The sequence below is a fragment of the Bufo bufo genome, chromosome 1 (genome assembly GCF_905171765.1).
Source record: "Bufo bufo chromosome 1, aBufBuf1.1, whole genome shotgun sequence".
NCBI classification, from domain to species: domain Eukaryota; kingdom Metazoa; phylum Chordata; class Amphibia; order Anura; family Bufonidae; genus Bufo; species Bufo bufo.
Window position 1 is genome coordinate 809174639 of NC_053389.1, and position 23253 is coordinate 809197891.

At 44.4% G+C, this 23253-nt stretch overlaps 1 pseudogene; it reads right to left on the bottom strand.

Moving 5' to 3' along the window:
- Positions 1-643: 643 nt before the first annotated feature.
- Positions 644-23253, bottom strand: part of LOC120988872 — a 47623-nt pseudogene continuing 25013 nt past the window's right edge.

The window sequence follows — 23253 nt, forward strand, 5'->3', positions numbered from 1 at the left end:
GGACCTCAAGAAAGTGATTCACACTAGACATCCCAAGAATATTGCTGAACTGAAACAGTTCTGTAAAGAGGAATGGTCAAGAATTACTCCTGACCGTTGTGCCCGTCTGATCTGCAACTACAGAAAATGTTTGGTTGAAGTTATTGCTGCCAAAGGCGGATCGACCAGTTATTAAATCCAGGGGTTCGCATACTTTTTCCACCTGCACTGTGAATGTTTACATGGTGTGTTCAATAAAACATGGTAACATTTAATTCTTTGTGTGTTATTAGTTTAAGCAGACTGTGATTGTCTATTGGTGTGACTTAGATGAAGATCAGATCACATATTATGACAAATTTATGCAGAGATCCATATCATTCCAAAAGGTTCACATACTTTTTCTTGCAACTGTATATGACAATCCACGCATGGGGAGAAGCAGCTGTGGCAGTGAGGGGACCAGGGCCGGGAGTGGGGAGCCAGGTAAGTAGAATCAGTGTGAGGGGCCTGGGCATATGGGGGCCATTTCCAGCCTCAAATAACCCCTTTAACTACTAACTACTAACTGATTGTATGATCCTGTTTTAACATAAGATATGAAACTTGCTTTTGGAAAATACAAGCACAACATTTTGTGAAAAAAACTTTTTTAATTAGGTTTTTACATGATGATTTGTTTTCCAAAAAGGCTTTTCTTGGAGTTTACATGAGGATGAAACAAAATAATATAGCATTTTGGAAAAAACAAGCAACAGAGTATGGCCCAACTGGAGGACATTATAGCAAAGACCTCCATGGCCACAGTGTATTTACCACTAGTACTTAGTGAAGCTGGAATGAAGGACACCCATACAGTGAGGAACGCCAACATGCTGAAAGTGATATACTTGGCCTCATTGAAGTTATCAGGAAGTTCTCTTGCCAAGAAAGCAACAAGACAACTAATAAGGGCCAAGAAACTCAGATATCCTAAAGTAAACCAAAATGCCGTGGAGGAACCTTCATTACATTCATAAACAAGAACTCCAGTCCTAGCTTTGACGTTATATTCAGGGAAGGGAGGAGAAATAATAAGCCATATTGTACAGATCAGGAACTGAATGACAGTGCCCATACAAATGACCACATAGGACACTTGAGGATTTGCCCATCTTCGTAAATCACTGTTGGGCTTAGAAGCTTTAAAAGCAATCATTACCAATACAGTTTTGGCCAAAATACATGACACGCATAATGCAAAAACCATGGCAAAGGCCACTTGACGTAGGAGGCACTTCTCTTTTCCAGGATAGCCGATGAATGCCAGGGAACACAAAAAACAAAGGGACAAGCAAATGAGAAGAAGACAACTGATGGTGTAATTGTTGGCACGGACAATGGGGGTGGTCTTATAGCAAATGAGTAGCCCTAGGATAGCTATAGGTACAAAGGATGAAGTAACACTGGTGGATACCAATGTGATGCCCAATGTTTCTTCATACGAGAGGTATTCAATTGTTTTTAGTAGACATCTGTCCTTTTCTTCACTTGGCCACTTATTCCAATGACATTTAGAACAATTATTTGCATCTAAAAAGAGATTACACATAATTAGAAAAAAAATAATATTTGATCACTTTATAAGAAAAATTTCATAACTATCTCACCAGTTTCATTAGAAATCTCTCCTTGTGAGCAAGGGACACATTTGTAGCAACAACTTGGTTCTCCTTGAACTGAAGCTTTTTGAGAACCTGGTGAACAACTGTCACTGCATACAGAGACTGGAACCTAAAATGATTAAATGGATAATTAATGTGTAATGTTACATATCTGACACAAAAATTATTATTTTTTAAATTTGATTTGGCAAAATTTTAAAGATTTGACAGTTTAGTCAAATTGCAGATTACAAATTCATATTGACAGCAAGGTTAAATTGACTGTAATGTATACTACAAAAATACAAGCCTTCATACAGAATATGGAAGCACAATTTTATGACATGTCACGGTAAATACTGTAAAAAAAAAAAAAAGCGAATAAATAGTTGAAGGTAAAATATTTTACATTATTTGTAACTTAAAATGATGTCATTAAACATACAACTTGTTTGTCAAAAAATAAATAAATATATATAGTCTCGTTGATGGAAAAAAACTGTTGTGGCTCTCGGAAGGCGGGGGTGAAAAAGGAAAAAAGATGCTGCATCCTGAACACCCAAATAGTCACATTATTAAAGGGGTTGCCAAGGATTTTGCTATTGATGTCTTATCAGCTGTTTTGGAGTAATTTTTGTGCCGTAGGTCAGTGCTAGAAGTACACAGCTTCACCCATTCTCTAGTTGACAGACCTGGTAATTGTAGCACTTCCAGCCCTAGAGCTACAAGTAACATCAGCTGATTGGCAGAGTTGTGGGTTGTCAGACCAATATCAAAATCCTGGAATTCGCCTTTAAGGTTTTAAAGCATTCTTTAAGGTGCTGTAACCTATTTTGGCCTCATATGTAAGACCATTTCCACATCTAATCACACCATGGTTTACTGAGTTTCTTACCGTTTCATTACCAAAGGGCCATTGGACAGAACTGGTATTAATATAAAGGGATCCTCTGTAAGTGGCTATGCCTGTAAAATGTCCCACTTTAATCTGTTTGATGGAACCTCCCAGGTCCATTTGCCAGTTGACAATATCATATGTTGGAGGGGGGTCTCCATTCTCATCAAAAAACAATTCCTTTCCACTTCTTAACTTTATTCGGGTCTTCCTCATGTAATGGAGAACCTATGATGAGAATTTGGTGAATTCTTAGGTCCATATAGACTATAACGCTATACTATGCCTACCAACTTTTAGGTGATTTAAAAACCTAAATACAAAAACTATATGACTGTCACCAGAGCTCGAGTACTTAACAAACTTTTTTAAGATTGAGTAGTTTTTGAAAAAATGTATGTGGTGGCCAGTGATGCTATCTGGGACTGAAGGAGTAGTGTTTTAGTTATAAAGGGTGTGGAGGTAGTACTTGTACCTGGGTTCTGGTGCCTGAACAGTCCTAGAGCTCTCATAGTTTAAAAAATACTTGAAATCTGTTACAAGATGGGGGGTCCTACAGCAGATTTTGCATTGGGGCAAAAACAGAGTGAAAACAATTATTGTAATTCAAAAACTCAGGCTGACAAAGCCTTTGTGTACTATCAGGAGTAGGTAATGGTGGGACTGAAAGCAAGCCTTTCTTGCCACCGTTTCAAGGCAGTATAGGTCATAGTTGTAAAAAAAAAACAACTGTTATCACTGTAAAATTATAGCAAAAATTGTATAATTTGCTCCAGTGCAACAATGGTTCCACTCTACATACCATATCATTACCATCCCATGTGAATTCATCCAAAGAGGGAGGTGCTCATGCCGCTCTACAGAGCACTAGTGAGACCTCATTTGGAGTATTGTGTGCAGTACTGGAGACCATATCTCCAGAAGGATATTGATACTTTGGAGAGAGTTCAGAGAAGAGCTACTAAACTAGTACATGGATTGCAGGATAAAACTTACCAGGGAAGATTAAAGGACCTTAACATGTATAGCTTGGAAGAAAGAGGAGACAGAGGGGATATGATAGAAACTTCTAAATACATAAAGGGAATCAACAAGGTAAAAGAGGAGAGAATATTTAAAAGAAGAAAAACTGCTGCAAGAGGACAAAGTTTTAAATTAGAGGGGCAAAGGTTTAAAAGTAATATCAGGAAGTATTACTTTACTGAGAGAGTAGTGGATGCATGGAATAGCCTTCCTGCAGAAGTGGTAGCTGCAAATACAGTGAAGGAGTTTAAGCATGCATGGGATAGGCATAAGGCCATCCTTCATATAAGATAGGGCCGGGGGCTATCCATAGTACTCAGTATATTGGGCGGACTAGATGGGCCAAATGGTTCTTATCTGCCGACACATTCTATGTTTCTATGTTCTCTTGCAGTGAAAAACATCCTCTGAGGACACAGCCTAGTATCCACATATGTTACACAAAGATTTTGTCTTACAATTTTATGCAGCTTGAACTTCATTCACATGTATTATATGGTACCTTATCCTTGAGTTTTATTATGGAATCCTTGCTGGGATAAAATAATCCAATAGACAAAGGATAAATGCTAGATCAGTGTTTTAATCACTTCTCTGTAGTTTGTATGAGCAACAGCACATATGCTTGACCAATGCACTATACCACTTTCCCTCACTATGGATTTGTGTTGTGCTGGTGGCCCACGCCTGTCTCTCTTCCACTTCCCTATGCAGCCAGCTTGCTCTTTTCTAGCACGGCCCCCAGTATCTCATGTGCTTCTTTGAAGCCAACATGTCTGTTAGGCCAGTTGTCCTCAACTCCAGTCCTCAGGGCCCATCTCCTGGTCATGTTTTCAGGATTTCCTTAGTATTGGGCAGCTGATATAATTAGTGTCTATCCATCAGGATTTACCACAGGTATTCATTCTGTGGGATACTCCTAAATCCTGACCGGCAAGTGGGCCCTGAGAACTGGAGTTGGGGAACCCTGTGTTAGGCCACACTCTCAAAACCCATATGTTGCTCGTCCGACACCTCAGCGTCTCTGAAAGGGCCAGCGGAGGGTATTTCAATCTTTACCAGCCAACAGCTGGCAACTTGAAGGTATTTCAGGTACCTTCCCCAGGAGGAGAGTGATTAAGCATTAGGTTTTCTGTTTGTTAGTGACCAGTTTAGGTGGGCTTTTCTGTTTGTCTGCCCATGAACTGACCTCTACCTGTTTTATTACTTTGACCCTCCGCTGCCTGTTCTGACCAATGTCTATTGACCGTATAAACCCTTTTCTGCCTGTCCTGACTTCAGACTTGTTTTGTGGATTTGCTTGTACTCTGCTTGCCCTGACCTTGGCCTGTTCTGACAAGTACAGCCTGACCCTTCGTTGCTTCACCACAGTGCCTCTGACCCCTGTGGGTGAGCTGCCAATCACACAGGGACTATTACAACAGGTATCAGCCAGACATCTCCTCTGCTCCAAAGTCTAGATCTCTGTATAGGGGTTACAGGATGAATAACGGGCGACTGACATATAATGCCCTTAGTTCTTGCCCAAAAGCAAACTGGTTGGTTGGCGCAGTGGTTCCACACCCACTGTTCATATCAATGTGCTTCTGAGAAGGAACAACTGACTTAGAGGTGGGACCCTAGTGATCTAAAATAAAAGCGTATGAGTAGGTGATCAACGTAATACAATAGGTTTATCAATCTCTTTGGTATGTTAGATATTGGTATTTCTGTAATTCCTTATCTCAAGTGCAGATTTCTTACTTGCCATGGCTTAATGTTAAAAACATCTGAGCAGCCTTCATTTAGAAAAGGACCTTCTCCAACTTTACATAAACTCAAGTCATGCATAGCTTTAGCAATTACATAGATAGCCTTATACAGGTTATACACCATTCCAAAGTTGGATATATTATTCAGGCTTATATGAAAGTTCTCCAATCTTTTTTCCACTGAACAATTTCTGTTTGGCCTTTCCCAGTAAAAGGTCATGTTTTTGAAGTCCAAAAGTTTACAGCCAACAGTATCCTCCCAAAACATACCATCCCAGGGCTCATTTGACGTTTTGGAGAAATCAAATGTCTCAGTATAGTTGTCAAACCCTGGGATGTGTTCAATAGAGTAAGAAAAACCTATTGTTCCATAAAGGAGCTCACTATATTTTTCATAAGACAGCAAATTTGAGGTTGCCCAGCCTTCACTGGCCACCCAAAGCTTCCCAGTGATATTATGACGTAGAAATTCCTCAAACAACAAAATAATATCAACATCAGATGCAAAGATAACCACAGTCTTGGCTCTGGACTTTTTGATGGTCTGGATGATATGTGGAATGTTGTGATCTGGACGACTGCTCTGGACATACTCCAAAAATTCCACACAAGCTCCAGATTTGATGAATTCTTGTCTCACTCCCTGTATGCCCTGGTATCCATAATCATTAGAATCAGCGATCATCCCCACCCAGGTCCATTGGAAATGCAACAACAGTTGGGCCAGTCCTTTGGATTGGAAAGCATCACTTGGAGCAGTGCGAAGAAAGAATGGGAACTGAGCCCTGTTACTTAGAATGGAGCTGGTGGAAACATGGCTGATCTATAATGAGAAAAACAATAAAATTTTATTTCATTGTTGTACTTTTTATAAAAAAAATGTTTTCTTGGACATAAAAATGTTCTAATTTTTGATTTTTGAAATGATTAGCTTACTGATGATTAAATGATTTCTTCAGTGTCTTAAGTTTTACATGTGATCACCGATAATGTACACATTTTTACATGTATTTACCATTTTAAGACTTTTCAAAGGGTTTTTAGAGCCTTGTATGTGGTGAGAACTGCAGCTGTCTGTGGGTGGGTCAGTTGTTTTTTTGTCTGTTTCTAACCCTATTCTAGTGGCAATGTAAGCGTGAATGCCAAAGTCAGTGTTCGTAGTTTAAATAAAGCTTGTTGAAAGACTGAAGATCAGCCAATCAACAAGCATTTAAGCTGTAGGCACTTGGAAGCTATCACCGTCATGCCTACTATTGGCATGGTTGTGATTGGCCGTCACACCATGTGACCCTGCATATAAATGCTGGGTCACATGGTGTGCCGCCATTCTGCTCTGACTAGTGTAGGGACAGGACGCTGCTGCAGGCAGGGAGAGTGTTAGGCCTTTATTATTTGCAAAAAGTGTACGGGTGACCTGTAGGCTTTATTGATCAGTGCAATACAGCTCCTTTGTACCAGTGGAACAGAAATACCATACTTAGTCTATTTTCACACTTGTGGTAGCCTGTTCCGGTGGGGTAACAGCCTGCTGACTCCGTGCTACCGCTAGCCCACCGTGCCACCGGAAGTCCGCTCCGGCCCCAAACCGGCCGCAGCACGGCAAGCATGTCTCAAGGTGGCAGGACAAAAAACACAGCGTGCTGTAGTTTTTGTCCGGCCGCCTCTCGGCATGTCTGCCGTGCTACGGCTGGACCTCCGGCACACCCCTATTATAGCTAATGGGTCGGAGCGGAGGCTAGCGGTAGTATAGATCTGGCAGGCTGTTCCCCCTCCGGAACAGCCTGCCAGAACATGCTACCACAAGTGTGAAAGTATCCTTAATCGTGCTGTTCAGACCCCGATGAGGACGACAAGCATGCAGATGAACTTCCCTGAGACGGTTTCTGACAGTTTGTGCAGAAATTTCTTCGGTTATGCAAACTAATTGTTGCTGCAGCTGTCCGGGTGGCTGGTCTCAGACGATCATGGAGGTGAACATGCTGGATGTGGAGGTCCTGGGCTGGTGTAGTTACACGTGGTCTGCGGTTGTGAGGCCGGTTTTATGTACTGTCAAATTCTCTGAAACGCCTTTGGAGATGGCTTTTGGTAAAGAAATGAACATTCATTGCATGGGCAACAGCTCTGGTAGACATTCTTGCAGTCAGCATGCCAATTGCACGTTGCTTTAAATGTTGCCACATCTGAGGCATTGTGCTGTGTGATCAAACTGCACATTTCAGAGTGGCCAGTTATTGTGGGCAGTCTAAGGCACACCTGTGCAATATTCATGCTGTCTAATCAGCACCTTGATATGTCACACCTGTCAGGTGGGATGGATTATCTCAGCAAAGGAGAAGTGCTCACTGACACAGATTTAGACAGATTTGTGAACAATATTTGAGAGTAATGGGTCTTTTGTATATGTAGAAAATGTTTCAGATCTTTGAGTTCAGCTCATGCAGAATGGGAGAAAAACCGAAAGCGTTGCATTTATATTTATGGTCAGTGTATATTAGTTAATCAGTCTGTTAATTGTGTGTGTGAGACATACCTATATTTGGTGAAAAAAACTTTACTTGCCACTGTCACAGGGAAATATAATAGTTAATCACTCTGTTAATTGTGTCGGTGAGACATACCAATTGATTTTTGTTTGAAAAAAACGTGACTTGCCACGTCACAGGAAAATATAATAGTTAATTGCTCGGTTAATTGGGTTGGTGAGACCAAACAATATTTGGCGGTGAAAAAAAAGTTACTTGCCACCGTTTCAGGAATATATTATAGTTAATCGCACTATTAATTGGGTCAGTGAGACAAAACTTTTTTTTGCAGTGAAAAAAACTTTACTTGCCACTAGAGATGAGCAAATCGAAGTTGACGAAGTGGAATTCGATCCGAATTTCAGGAAAAATTTGATTCACACTGAAGCCAAATTTCATCGTGCTTCATGGTAACGAATCACATTTTTTCCTAAAATGGCTGCTGCACGTGTGAGGACATGGAGAAAGGAACTCTGGGAAGGCGTAAACACCTATAATGCCATGCATTCAGCAGCCAGCCAGCCCTGTGGTGTCACAGCCCTATAAATAGCATCAGCCATCTTAGTGTCGGCATTCGAACCCGTGACCAGCCACATCCCAGGCGGTAGCCCTGCTTACTTACTAGGCTACCGTCCTCTCTGGACATTCCTCCCTGAAGCCTATTAGTTAACCTCAGTCTTGCCAAGCCTTGCTTATTACCCTTGATTCCCCACACCTGGTACTTCCCTATATAAGTCCAGCCCCTTGCACTCCAGTTTGCTGATTATTGAGCTCCTGAGCTTTGATCAAGCTTCTCCTCATCTGCTGCTCTTGCTACTGCTGGAAGTCCACTGCTGACCAGGAATTGCCTACCGACTACTCTTCTGCTTTGTCCCTACCTACTGAACTGCTACCACCGTTGCCATCCGGATTGTCTGACCACGCTTACTGCCGCCTGCCCTGACCCACCGCCTGCCTGCTGACTACTCTTCTGCTTTGTCCCTACCTACTGAACTGCCTCCACCGTTGCCATCCAGATTGTCTGACCACGCTTACTGCCACTTGCCCTGACCCACCGCCTGCCTACCGACTACGCCTCTGCCAGACTTCCTGCACCTACTACCTGCCTGCGGTCCTTGCCACTGGGCTCCACTCCTACCTCCAGCAAGTGGTCCTCTGACTCAGGTGAGCCTGTAGGACTGTTACAGAATAATCAGCCACACTATGGAGTCCGCAATGGCCACTCTGCGTAAGCAGGTCTCCGAACTTTAAGAATTTGGTACTACATATCAGGAGAAATTTGCCCAGCTCCAAGGCGTAGTCCAAAGCCAGCAAAGGGAGATTATTGAACTACAGAGGCAACACCTGGACGTCCGCGGCGCGGCCGCAGACACCCGCATGCCACTCCCATCAAGATTCGGCGGCGACAGACGCCAGTATCGGGGGTTTCTAAACCAATGCCGCATCTATTTTCAGATGTACCCGGCCCCTTCACCACCGAGAAAAAGAAGGTGCTATTCATGGTCAATCTCCTGACGGAAGAAGCATTAGCATGGGCATCACCTTACGTGGAGACTAACAGTCAGCTCCTGGACAACCTAAACAACTTCATCACCGCCATGAGCCAAGTCTTCGACGACCCCAACCGCTGTGCGACAGCTGAGGCGCAACTACATGGTCTGCGGCAAGGGAGACGCTCTGTCGCCGAATACACCGCCGAGTTTCGCCGTTGGGTCACGGACACCACCTGGAACCCAGCGGCACAGAGGAGCCAATTCCGGCGAGGCCTGTCAGAATTAATAAAGGACGAACTCGCCAGAGTTGAGGCCCCGGACGATCTGGATGACTTCATTCAGTTATGCATCCGGATAGATCAAAGACTCTCCGAGAGGAAGAAAGAAAGACTCTGGTCCTCAGACCACAGACCCACTTACTCCTTCTCTTCCAATGCCCAGCGCGACCCCCAATCAGCAACTGAACCTATGCAGGTCGACGCTCTACGTAGGTCTCTATTTACAGCTGAGAAGGAGAGACGGCTGGCCGAAAAACCTCTGCCTCTACTGTGGGGAACCGGGTCATTTTGCCATCAAATGGCCTCATAAGATCCGAAAGACTATTGCCGTCACGGAACTAAAGGAGCAACCACAGACTCCAACCCCGCCAGCAGCCCCGGAAAATAACAACACGGCAGCTCATGGATCCCACTTCATCGTTCCCATCCTCATCGACATTGAGGGGCGACAACTCCCCTGTTCAGCGATGTTAGACTCTGGGGCGGGAGGCAACTTCATGGACCTAACCTTCGCCCGCGAAAAGAACATTCCACTAACAATCAAGGCAGCCCCCGTTGACCTGGAAACCGTCGACGGATCCCCACTCTCCTCGGGGCCGGCCACTCACGAGACCACCGAACTACAACTCCTCATAGAACTCGATCACCGCGAAAAGATCCACTTCTCGCTGATCGCTTCCCCGAAGTTCCCGGTGATCTTGGGCATCCCTTGGTTGGCCACCCACAACCCCTCGTTGACTGGGAAACCCGCTGCATACGATTCCCGTCTGAGTTCTGCTCGCTAAATTGCTCCCACAAACTCGTCCTTCCACCCGAAGACACCACCATCTCAAAACTATCCGTCAAGGATCTGCTACCCCCTCAATACAGCGAGTTCCAGGATGTCTGCGACAAGAAAAACGCAGACAAGCTGCCACCACACCGACCCTACGACTGCCCTATAGAACTGTTGCCCGGGGCCGAAATACCCTTTGGCAGTATCTACCCCCTCTCAGAGCCTGAACTCAAGGCTCTGAAAGAGTACCTGGACGAGGACCTGAGGAAGGGGTTCATCCGGCCCTCTACCTCCCCAGCGGGAGCCCCCTTTTTCTTCGTAGAGAAAAAAGACTCCTCCCTGCATCCCTGCATAGACTACAGAAAGCTTAACAACATAACCGTAAAAAAAACGGTACCCGCTCCCACTAATTTCAGAACTTCTCGAGAGACTCTGGGCAGCGAAGATCTTCACTAAACTCGACCTTCGAGGGGCCTACAACCTCGTCCGGATCCGCCCTGGGGACGAATGGAAGACCGCCTTCCGGACACGTTATGGTCATTTCGAGTACCTGGTCATGCCTTTCGGACTCTGCAATGCTCCCGCCACCTTCCAGCACTTCATTAACGACGTCCTCCATTAGCTGCAAGTACTACCTTCAAGTACTACATTAAGTACAGTGAAGAGATATTGCAGGAGATAGTCAGGAGGTAGGCTGGAAGGTGGAAACAATACAAAAAAAGGTAAGATTTGTTTGATTTAAATTTACTAATTTTTTATTTATTTTTTATTTATTTTTTCCTCCTCTTTGAAAATGGCAGACTTGGTTCAGTGCAGGAATTGTTGTGCATTTATTTCATGTTCCACTCTTTGGAGATTCGGATGCTGTCAGATCTGTAGACAGTTCTCCTTACTGCAGCAGGAAATTGCATTTTTGAAATCTGAGATATTTAAATTATCTGTTAAACAAACTCCAGCTAGGACTGCTGCAATGCCACTGCCACAGAGGACCCCCAGAAATGGCAGATGGGTTACTGTAGGTTCTGGAAGACTTAGAGTGGTGGATAGAAGACATGTCCCACAGTCGGTGGTTCTCCATAATTCATTTGCAGCACTCTCAGAATGTAAGGACAACATGGATATGGACTCAAGCACAGAGGGTGAGAAACCATCGACTCCTATGTCTAATGTATGCAAGACTGCAGCCAAGGACAAAAAAGATAAAGTGAAGTCTCAAAGGAAGCAGCTGTTGCTGGGTGATTCAATCATAAGAAGTGTGGAGCTTAAAGAAAATGGTTTTGTGAGATGTCTCCCTGGGGCTACTGCTAGAAGAGATAGAAGACGTATTATTAATATTGTTAAGCAAGCAAAGCAGGAAGGGGACGTGGATGTTCTTGTCCATCTAGGGACAAATGACCTGGCTTGCAATGAAGTGTCAGAGGTGAAAAAATCTTTTATCACACTTGGTAATGACGTATAGGATTTTGCATCCACCATTTCATTTTCTGAAGTTCTGCCTGTGCATAATGTTCAGAATGATAGGCAGAGGCGCATAAAGGAGTTCAACATATGGCTTGGTAAATGGTGTCAAGAGCAAGGATATGGCTTTGTTTCTCATGATAGCTCTACTTGGAATAGAAAGGAACTGTACAAAAAATATGGTTTGCATCTTTCTCTCAAAGGAACAAATGTACTTAGTGAACAACTCCAAGAATTTGCGAAAGAGTATTTAAACTAGGAAGGGGGGGGCAAAAGAGTGAAAATAAAAGAGTCCAATTGCCCCCCGAAACAATGCCAGAACAGGTCAGAAGCACAGAGGTTAAGAAATGATAAGCTCAGAGTCCTGTCTACAAATGCTCGCAGTTTAGGTAAAAAAATCAATGAACTTGTAGAATGTAGAATTAGTGGCTGTTACGGAGACATGGTTTAATGAAAGAAATGACTGGGACATAACCATACCAGGGTACTCTTTATACAGAAGAGACAGAGAAGGCAAGAAAGGAGGAGGAGTGGCCCTGTATGTGAAAGATAGCATTAAATCTAACCTAATACAAGTTGGTGAGGCCAACATAGAGTCAGTTTGGGTTACGTTGCAGTTTGCTAATCATGCAGTAACTCGTGTAGGTGTGATATATAGACCACCTGGTCAAGTTAAAGAACTAGATGATCTACTAGTTGAAGAAATAGCTAAAATGACAATGAAAGGAGAAGTTATCATTATGGGGGATTTCAATCTTCCAGATATAAACTGGAAAACCAAAATAGCAAGTTCTACCAGGAGTACAGATATTCTAAATTCCCTACTGGGGTTATCTCTACAACAAGTGGTAGAAGAGCCAACCCGGAGGGAGGCCATTTTGGATTTGGTATTCACAAATAGGGATTCGGTATATGATGTCATTGTAGGCGAAACCTTGGGATCTAGTGATCACCAGTCAGTGTGGTTTAATATAAGAACTGTGAAAGAGTCCCACCACACAAAAACAAAAGTTTTAGATTTTAGAAAAACAGACTTTTCAAAAATGAAATTAGTCATAAATGAGTCCTTATCAGACTGGAACGGATTACATGGAGTCCAGGAGAAATGGGACTACTTAAAAGGTGCATTATTGAAGGCAACAGAAAATTGCATTAGACTTGTCAGTAAAAGCAAAAAAAGGAAGAGACCACTGTGGTACTCAGCAGAAGTGGCCCAAATCATTAAAAATAAAAAGCTAGCATTTTGTAATTAAAAAATAAAACCCCGAGCAATGAAGATAAGGAAATCTACAAGATTAGGCAGAAAGAGGCCAAGCAAGTTATAAGAACTTCTAAAGCGCAGGCAGAAGAAAAACTAGCTCAGTCTATGAAAAAAGGGGATAAGACATTCTTCAGATATATAAATGAAAAAAGGAAATTAAAACAAGGAATAACTAAATTAAAAACAAAGGACGGAAGGTATGTAGAAGAGAATAAAGGGCTAGCCGACTGCCTTAATGAATACTTCTGTTCAGTTTTTACAAAAGAAAAAGAAGGAGAAGGACCTCCACTAGAAAGGATGACTAATAAATCGTTTGATGCATGTGTCTTTACAGAGGAAGATGTTCTAAGTTTGCTGTCTAAAGTGAAGACAAATAAGTCACAGGGGCCTGATGAGATACACCCAAAATTATTAAAAGAGCTTAGTGGTGAGCTGGCAAAACCGTTAACAGATTTATTTAACCAATCATTAGTATCAGGAGTCGTCCCGGAAGATTGGATATTGGCAAATGTCGTGCCCATTCACAAGAAAGGTAGTAGGGAGGAATCGAGCAACTATAGACCAGTGAGTCTGACATCAATAGTAGGCAAATTAATGGAAACCCTATTAAAGGATAGGATTGTGGAACATCTAAAATCCCATGGATTGCAAGATGAAAAACAACATGGGTTTACTTCAGGGAGATCATGTCAAACAAATCTTATAGATTTTTTTGACTGGGTGACTAAAATAATATTCGGTGGAGGTGCAGTAGACATCGCATATCTAGATTTTAGTAAGGCTTTTGACACTGTCCCACATAGAAGACTTATCAATAAACTGCAGTCATTGAGCATGGACTCCCATATTGTTGAGTGGATTAGGCAGTGGCTGAGTGACAGACAACAAAGGGTTGTAGTCAATGGAGAACATTCAAAACAAGGTCATGTTACCAGTGGGGTTCCACAGGGATCTGTACTGGGACCAATTTTGTTTAATATCTTCATAAGTGATATTGCAAAAGGCCTCGATGGTAAGGTTTGTCTTTTTGCTGATGACACAAAGATATGTAACAGGGTTGATGTTCCTGGATTGAAACGCCAAATGGAAAAGGATTTAGGAAAACTAGAAGAATTCTCAGAACTCTGGCAACTGAAATTTAATGTGGATAAGTGCAAGATAATGCACCTGGGGCGTAAAAACCCAAGGGCAGAATATAGAATATTTGACACAGTCCTGACCTCAGTATCTGAGGAAAGGGATTTAGGAGTAATTATTTCAGAAGACTTAAAGGTGGGAAGACAATGTAATAGAGCAGCACGAAATGCCAGCAGAATGCTTGGATGTATAGGGAGAGGTATAAGCAGTAGAAAGAGTGAAGTGCTTATGCCGCTGTACAGAACACTGGTGAGACCTCACTTGGAGTATTGTGCGCAGTACTGGAGGCCATATCTCCAGAAGGATATAGATACTCTAGAGAGAGTTCAGAGAAGAGCTACTAAACTAGTACATGGATTGCAGGATAAAACTTACCAGGAAAGGTTAAAGGACCTTAATATGTATAGCTTGGAAGAAAGAAGAGACAGAGGGGATATGATAGAAACTTTTAAATACATAAAGGGAATCAACTCGGTAAAGGAGGAGAGCATATTTAAAAGAAGAAAAACTACCACAAGAGTGCACAGTTTTAAATTAGAGGGGCAAAGGTTTAAAAGTAATATAAGGAAGTATTACTTTACTGAGAGAGTAGTGGATGCATGGAATAGCCTTCCTGCAGAAGTGGTAGCTGCAAATACAGTGAAGGAGTTTAAGCATGCATGGGATAGGCATAAGGCTATCCTTCATATAAGATAGGGCCAGGGACTATTAATAGGATTCAGATATATTGGGCAGACTAGATGGGCCAAATGGTTCTTATCTGCCGACACATTCTATCTTTCTATGTTTCTATGTTTCTATGGCATGAGCCACCACTTTAGATCTTGATGAGTGGCTGGAGAAATGAGTAGAGCCTTCTCCAGAGTGTTTTGTGACTGTTGTACCAACAGTCCAGAGTGTTTTGTGTCCCATACTGACAGTATATTGTTTTGTAGGGACCTGATATGAGCTTTGGCCCAAGGAACAGCATCTATTGATGAGGTCAAGAGACCGAAAACTCTCATGGCATTCCTGACAGACATCTTTGGATGAGCAATGAGAAGATACATTTCCTGGATAATCTTTTGTATCCTTGGTGTGGACAATATGATGTTCATTTTGCAAGAATCTATCACAAAACCCAAAAAAGTTATTGTTTTTGTAGGATCCAGGTGAGACTTTTTGTGATTTATCAGCAACCCGTGTTGCTGTATCAAAGAAGTGGTTTCTTGCAGGTCTTTCATCAGCTGGATGCTCGTATCAGTCAGTCGTCTAAATATGGTATTACTGAGATTCCCCTCAGTCTGAGGGCTGCTGACAGGATCACTGTAATCTTTGTAAACATATGAGCTTAATATGTATAGCTTGGAAGAAAGAAGAGACAGAGGGGATATGATAGAAACTTTTAAATACATAAAGGGAATCAACTCGGTAAAGGAGGAGAGCATATTTAAAAGAAGAAAAACTACCACAAGAGGACACAGTTTTAAATTAGAGGGGCAAAGGTTTAAAAGTAATATAAGGAAGAATTACTTTACTGAGAGAGTAGTGGATGCATGGAATAGCCTTCCTGCAGAAGTGGTAGCTGCAAATACAGTGAAGGAGTTTAAGCATGCATGGGATAGGCATAAGGCTATCCTTCATATAAGATAGGGCCAGGGACTATTCATAGGATTCAGATATATTGGGCAGACTAGATGGGCCAAATGGTTCTTATCTGCCGACACATTCTATGTTTCTATGTCCTCAGGGACATGCTGGATCTGTTTGTAGTCGTTTACCTGGACGACATCTTGATCTTCTCTGAAGACCTCGAGCAGCACCACGAACACGTCCGCAGGGTACTGCAGAGACTCCAACAGAACTCTCTCTATATCAAGCTAGAGAAATGCGAGTTTGAGCGAACCACCACTCAGTTCCTCGGATACATTATCTCCCCTGAGGGCCTAAGTATGGATCCGGGGAAGGTCCAAGCTGTGATGAACTGGCCCGTTCCGAGAAACGAGAAGGAGATACAAAGATTCATTGGCTTCGCCAACTTCTATCGGAAGTTTATCCGGAACTTCTCCAAGGTCATAGCACCAATCACCCAACTCACCAAGAAGGCAGTCCCCTTCTCTTGGACACTCAAGGCCCAGGAGGCCTTCACCAAGTTGAAACTCCTCTTCACTTCTGCTCCAATCCTAATCCACCCGAACCCCGAGCTGCCATTTACAGTCGAAGTGGATGCATCAGACTCCGCGGTGGGGGCAGTTTTGTCACAACGGACAGGGGAGAGGATGCTATTACACCCGTGCGCATATTTCTCCCGCCAGATGTCCCCCTCCGAGAAGAACTATGACATCGGGAACAAAGAACTACTGGCGATCAAGGATGCCTTCTCCGAGTGGAGACACCTGCTGGAGGGAGCCACCAACCCCATAATTGTACTAACTGACCACAAGAACCTCGAGTTCATCCGCAGCGCTAAGAGGCTCTCAGCCAGACAGGCCAGATGGATCCTATTCTTTTCCCGCTTCAACTTTCTCATCACCTATCGCCCCGGATCAAAAAACGGCAAGGCTGACGCCCTCTCCAGAATGTTTTCCGAGCCCTCACAGAGTAACAAGGGCCAAAATAACATCCTACCGAGAGAAAGGTCGTAGGGGCCACCTACTCTAAAGAACTCCTGGGCACAATCAAAGAAGGATATGAAAATGACCCCTTCCTCTCCCACCCCACAGGGAATGTCAGCCTTACGTTTAAGAGCGGTCATTGGTTTCATCAGGACCTACAACTATATGTACCAGAAATCGCACGGCTCGAAGTGCTCAAACTCAACCATGACTCCAAGGTGGCCGGCCATTTTGGCACAAGAAAGACCCAGGAGCTTCTCTCCCACTCCTTCTGGTGGCCAACATACAAGGAGGACATCAAGAGGTACATCTCCTCGTGCACGGTCTGTGTCCGCAATAAGACTCCTCGTTCCTCTCCCGTGGGTCTGTTACAACCCCTCCCGATTCCCTCCCGCCCCTAGGGCTCGATCTCCATGGACTTTGTGGTAGACCTTCCTCCTTCAAAAGGGATGAACACCATCCTGGTCGTGGTCGACCCTCTCACCAAGATGGCCCATTTCATCCCCTACAAAGGCCTACCCACAGCCAAACAGACGGCCGATCTTATTCTCAGAGAGGTCTTCAGGCTGCATGGGATCCCGGACGACGTGGTCTCCGACCGAGGCGTACAATTTGCCTCAAAGTTCTGGAAGAACTTCTGCCTGGCGCTCGGGGTTAAAGTGAACCTGTCCTCTGCTTTCCACCCTCAGTCAAACGGGCAGACCCTAGAGCAATACCTACGCTGTTTCAGCTCCCACCTGCAGGATGACTGGCTTGATCATCTCCCCACAGCCGAGTTCGCCTACAACAATGTTGAGCACAGCTCAACCAAGCACAGCCCCTTCTTTGCTAACACAGGCTCGCACCCGGTGTTCATTCCCCACCTACCCGTTGCCTCCACCCTCCCAGCAGTGGCCGAACGCCTAACAACCCTACAGGAGGCACAAAAGAACATTATAGACAACCTCCAGCTTGCCCAGAGGCGCTTTAAACAGGGAGCAGACAGACGTCGCAAACCCACCCCGGGCTTCCATGTGGGAGAAGAGGTGTGGCTGTCCACCAGGAACCTCAGATTGAAGGTCCCCTCCAAAAAATTTGCCCAAAGATACATGGGTCCGTACCGGATCACCGTGGTCACGTTCCGGCTCGACCTTCCGGACTCCATTAGGGTGCACCCTGTCTTCCATTGCTCTCTCCTCAAGCCATACGTGGAGAACACCTTCACAGGCCGCCACTCGCCCCCTCCACCACCCGTGAGGGTACAGGGTGAAGAAGAATACGTTGTCGCAAAGATTCTCGACTCCAGGATCCACCGGGGAAGACTACAATACCTAATTGGGTGGGAGGATTACCCTCCCGAGGATAACTCCTGGGAGCGAGAAGAAAATGTCCACGCCCCCAGACTGGTAAAAGAGTTCCACCAACGGCACCCCGGTAAGCCTGCCCCTGCAGTGCCTGGAGGTCACCTTGGAAGGGGGGGGAGTACTGTCGGGATTCTAACCCGTGACCAGCCACATCCCAGGCGGTAGCCCTGCTTACTAGGCTACCGTCCTCTCTGGACATTCCTCCCTGAAGCCTATTAGTTAACCTCAGTCTTGCCAAGCCTTGCTCATTACCCTTGATTCCCCACACCTGGTACTTCCCTATATAAGTCCAGCCCCTTGCACTCCAGTTTGATGATTATTGAGCTCCTGAGCCTTGATCAAGCTTCTCCTCATCTGCTGCTCTTGCTACTGCTGGAAGTCCACTGCTGACCAGGAATTGCCTACCGACTACTCTTCTGCTTTGTCCCTACCTACTGAACTGCTACCACCGTTGCTATCCGGATTGTCTGACCACGCTTACTGCCGCCTGACCTGACCCACCGCTTGCCTGCTGACTACTCTTCTGCTTTGTCCCTACCTACTGAACTGCCTCCACCGTTGCCATCCGGATTGTCTGACCACGCTTACTGCCGCCTGCCCTGACCCACCGCCTGCCTACCGACTACGCCTCTGCCAGACTTCCTGCACCTACTACCTGCCTGCGGTCCTTGCCACTGGGCTCCACTCCTACCTCCAGCAAGCGGTCCTCTGACTCAGGTGAGCCTGTAGGACTGTTACACTTAGATTCTGCCATTTACCAGTGTACTTAGTGCAGGGAGAGACGTCAGCAGGCGCTAGGGACAGGGTATAGAAACGCTATTGTGCTGAAAAAGCGATTTACAAGTTCAGGAAAAGATTATTCAAGGTGTAGGGAAAGGATAGGGAGGAATCATTCCACAGCATTTATGTAGAACAGGGTTCAGTTGGAGGAGGTTACAGCCTGGGTAATAAGAACAATCCTAGTACACCTTGCTGCACTGACTGGGGATCCAAATTGCCATTATACAGCTCTGTAATTCCAGCAAACCGTCTTTTTATTGGGGTGAAAGTGCTGTTTGATACAGTCATTAACAGGGTTACAAGGAAATATTTCTACATCTAATTTGCCCTGGTGCGGTGCAGTTATATGTTCTAAATCTAAAGCATTCTTTGGCTTGTATTAGTGGGAAAAAATGGCTTATTAGCCGTTGTGTGGTGAAGTGCTAAAATTAAAGTCCTTTTTGTCGTGTATTAGTGGCAAAAGTAAAATATATATGCAAGTCAGCATTGCAGTTATCTGTTCTAAAGCCATTTGTGGCGTGTATTAGCGGAAAAAGAAAAATATATTTGTCGTTCAGCGATTTAGTTATATGTTCTAAAGCCATTTTTGAGGTGTATGAGTGTGCAAAACAAAAATATATTTGCCGTTTAGCGGTGCAGTTATATGTTTTAAAGCCTTTTGTGGTGTGTATTAGCGGAAAAAGAAAATATATATTTTCCGGTTAGCGATGCAGTTATATGTTTTAAAGCCATTTTTGCCATGTATTAGCGGCAAAACAAAATTATATTTGCTGTTCAGTGGTGCAGTTATATGTTTTAAAGCCTTTTGTGGCGTGTATTAGCGGGAAAAGGAAAAATATATTTGCCGGTCAGCGGTGCAGTTATATGTTTTAAAGCCATTTTTGCCATGTATTAGCGGCAAAGCAAAATTATATATGCCTTTCAGTGGTGTGGTTATATGTTCTAAAGGCATTTTTGCCGTGTATCAGTAGCAAAACAAAAATATATTTGCCGTTGAGAGGTGTTGTTAAATGTTCTAAAGCCATTTTTGCCGTGTATTAGTAGCAAAACAAAAATATATTTGCCATTCAGCGGTGCAGTTATGTGTTCTAAAGCCATTTTTGCCGTGTATTAGTGGAAAAAGAAAAAATATATTTGCTGGTCAGCGGTGCAGTTATATGTTTTAAAGCCATTTTTGCCATGTATTAGTGGCAAAACAAAAATATATTTGCCTTTCAGTGGTGTAGTTCTATGTTCTAAAGCCATTTTTGCCGTGTATTAGTGGCAAAACAAAAAAATATTTGCCGTTCAGCGGTGCAGTTATGTTTTAAAGCCTTTTGTGGCGTGTATTAGCGGAAAAAGAAAAAATATATTTGCCGTTCAGCGGTGCAGTTATGTATTAAAGCCTTTTGTGGCGTGTATTAGCAGAAAAGGAAAAAATATATTTGCCGTTCAGCGGTGTAGTTATACACTCACCTAAAGAATTATTAGGAACACCTGTTCTATTTCTCATTAATGCAATTATCTAGTCAACCAATCACATGGCAGCTTCTTCAATGCATTTAGGGGTGTTGTCCTGGTCAAGAGAATCTCCTGAACTCCAAACTGAATGTCAGAATGGGAAAGAAAGGTGATTTAAGCAATTTTGAGCGTGGCATGGTTGATGGTGCCAGACGGGCCGGTCTGAGTATTTCACAATCTGCTCAGTTACTAGGATTTTCACGCACAACCATTTCTAGGGTTTACAAAGAATGGTGTGAAAAGGGAAAAACATCCAGTATGCGGCAGTCCTGTGGGCAAAAATGCCTTGTGGATGCTAAAGGTCAGAGGAGAATGGGCCGACTGATTCAAGCTGATAGAAGAGCAACGTTGACTGAAATAACCACTCGTTACAACCGAGGTATGCAGCAAAGCATTTGTGAAGCTACAACACGCACAACCTTGAGGCGGATGGGCTACAACAGCAAAAGACCCCACCGGGTACCACTCATCTCCACTACAAATAGGAAAAAGAGGCTACAATTTGCACGAGCTCACCAAAATTGGACTGTTGAAGACTGGAAAAATGTTGCCTGGTCTGATGAGTCTCGATTTCTGTTGAGACATTCAAATGGTAGAGTCCGAATTTGGCGTAAACAGAATGAGAACATGTATCCATCCTCTGATGGGTACTTCCAGCAGGATAATGCACCATGTCACAAAGCTCGAATCATTTCAAATTGGTTTCTTGAACATGACAATGAGTTCACTGTACTGAAATGGCCCCCACAGTCACCAGGTCTCAACCCAATAGAGCATCTTTGGGATGTGGTGGAACGGGAGCTTCGTGCCCTGGATGTGCATCGCTCAAATCTCCATCAACTGCAAGATGCTATCCTATCAATATGGGCCAACATTTCTAAAGAATGCTTTCAGCACCTTGTTGAATCAATGCAATGTAGAATTAAGGCAGTTCTGAAGGCAAAAGGGGGTCCAACACCGTATTAGTATGGTGTTCCTAATAATTCTTTAGGTGAGTGTATGTTCTAAAGCCATTTTTGCCATGTATTAGTGGCAAAACAAAATTTGCCATTCAGCAGTGCAGTTACACATTCTAAAGCCCTTTTTTGTGTGTATTAGTGGCACAAAAAAAGTAATTGCCGTTGTGTGATAAAGTGAGAAAATTACAGCCCTTTTTGGCATGTATTAGTGGAAAAAAAAGGGCTTATTAGCAGTTGTGTGGTAAAGTGTGAAAATTACAGACTTTTTTGGGGTGTTTTAGTTTCCTTTTTATTTATTTGATCTAACAGTATGTCAGACAGGTGAGTGGCAGAGGCCTAAATGTTTTTGGCGCTGGCACAGGTCGCAGCAGAGTAAGGGGGTGTGGCAGCAGGAGTCGCAGCGAGAGGCCTAAGGTCCCGGTGTCATCTAGCGGTCGTGTCTTGACCAGCAACCCAGCGGTTCTTGAATGGTTGACTCGGTCATCCACTTCGTCCTTAGTGACATCAGACACCCCCAGCCAACAGTCGGTGGGTTTGTCAGACATAACCCTTAGTTGGCATGGCCTGGGAGCAGGCCCTGTGCCCTCACCTGTCCTCAACCTGCCTCTGTCCATATCTGTTCCCTCAGCCAGAGAAGTATTATATGATGTGGGGTAGACCACCCGCTTCACAGGAGCCTACCTGCCAGGAAAGTAGTGGTGCACAGGTTCACGGAAGCAGTGGCAGTAGCAGTCAGTCAGTGCATAGTGTTGGGGATAAAATCACCTACTCGGCGGTGTGGCAGTTTTTTGTTAAGCTCTATGTCGAATCTGTGGGCAGAAGGTGAAGCGTGGCCAGGGTGCCAATGTTGGCACCATGGCCCTGCGTCAACATATGCAGCATCGCCATAATGTGGCCTGGGAGAACCGTGGCTCCGATGTGATGGTCCAGCCTGCCGCAGCAACCGCTGCATCACCCAGAGGCACGCACCCGGTTTCAGGCAGTCAAGGCTACGCCACCTCAGCCGAAGCGAGCTGTCTGTCCTTCCCATCATCTGCTGGTCCTGATGCTCCTGCTCCTCCTACTTCTCGTCAGTCATTCCGTCAGCAATCGATCACCGAAGCGATTGCCAAGAGACAACAGTAGCTGAAAGTACTCCTGTCCAAGTTTCCACTGCTGTAGTCCCTCCCTTTCCAAGTGGTGGACTCTGCACCTTTCAGAGAACTGATAGCTTTTGCCGAGCCGAGGTGGAGAGTCCCAAGCCGTCATTTCTTTGACAAAAAGGCACTACCAGCCCTGCACACACATGTAGAACAGGAGGTGGGCCAGTCCTTGAGCCTGCCGGTATGTACCAAAGTGCACAACAGCGCCGATGTGTGGAGCTGTAGGGACAATACATCTCCTTTATGGCCCACTGGGTGAATGTGGTTCCTGCACAGCTACACCAGAAACTTGGCCAGGTGACGCTGCTTCCGCCTCCACATTGTCACGCCGTTGGTCCTGCAACAATGTCCGCCTCTGCCTCCTCATCCGCCACGGTGTCCTCAGCCTCCACTGCAGGGACAATTCACAGTGCCGCTCCAGAAAATCACATGTGCAGGGCACGGTGGTGTCACTCTATTCTGCACCTCATTTACCTGGGCAAACGGAGTCACATAGGGGAGGAACTGCTCCGTGTCCATCATCAAGAAATCGAATCCTGGTTTTCTCCTAGACAACTCAAAATCAGAACCATAGTGACCGACAACGGGAAGAACATGGTGTCAGCGCTGCATCAGGTAGGGATGAGCCATGTGCCCTGCATGGCTCACGTGTTCAATCTGGTTGTCAAGTGGTTCCTGAAGTCTTCCACCCATCTGCAAGACATCCTAAAAATGGGCAGG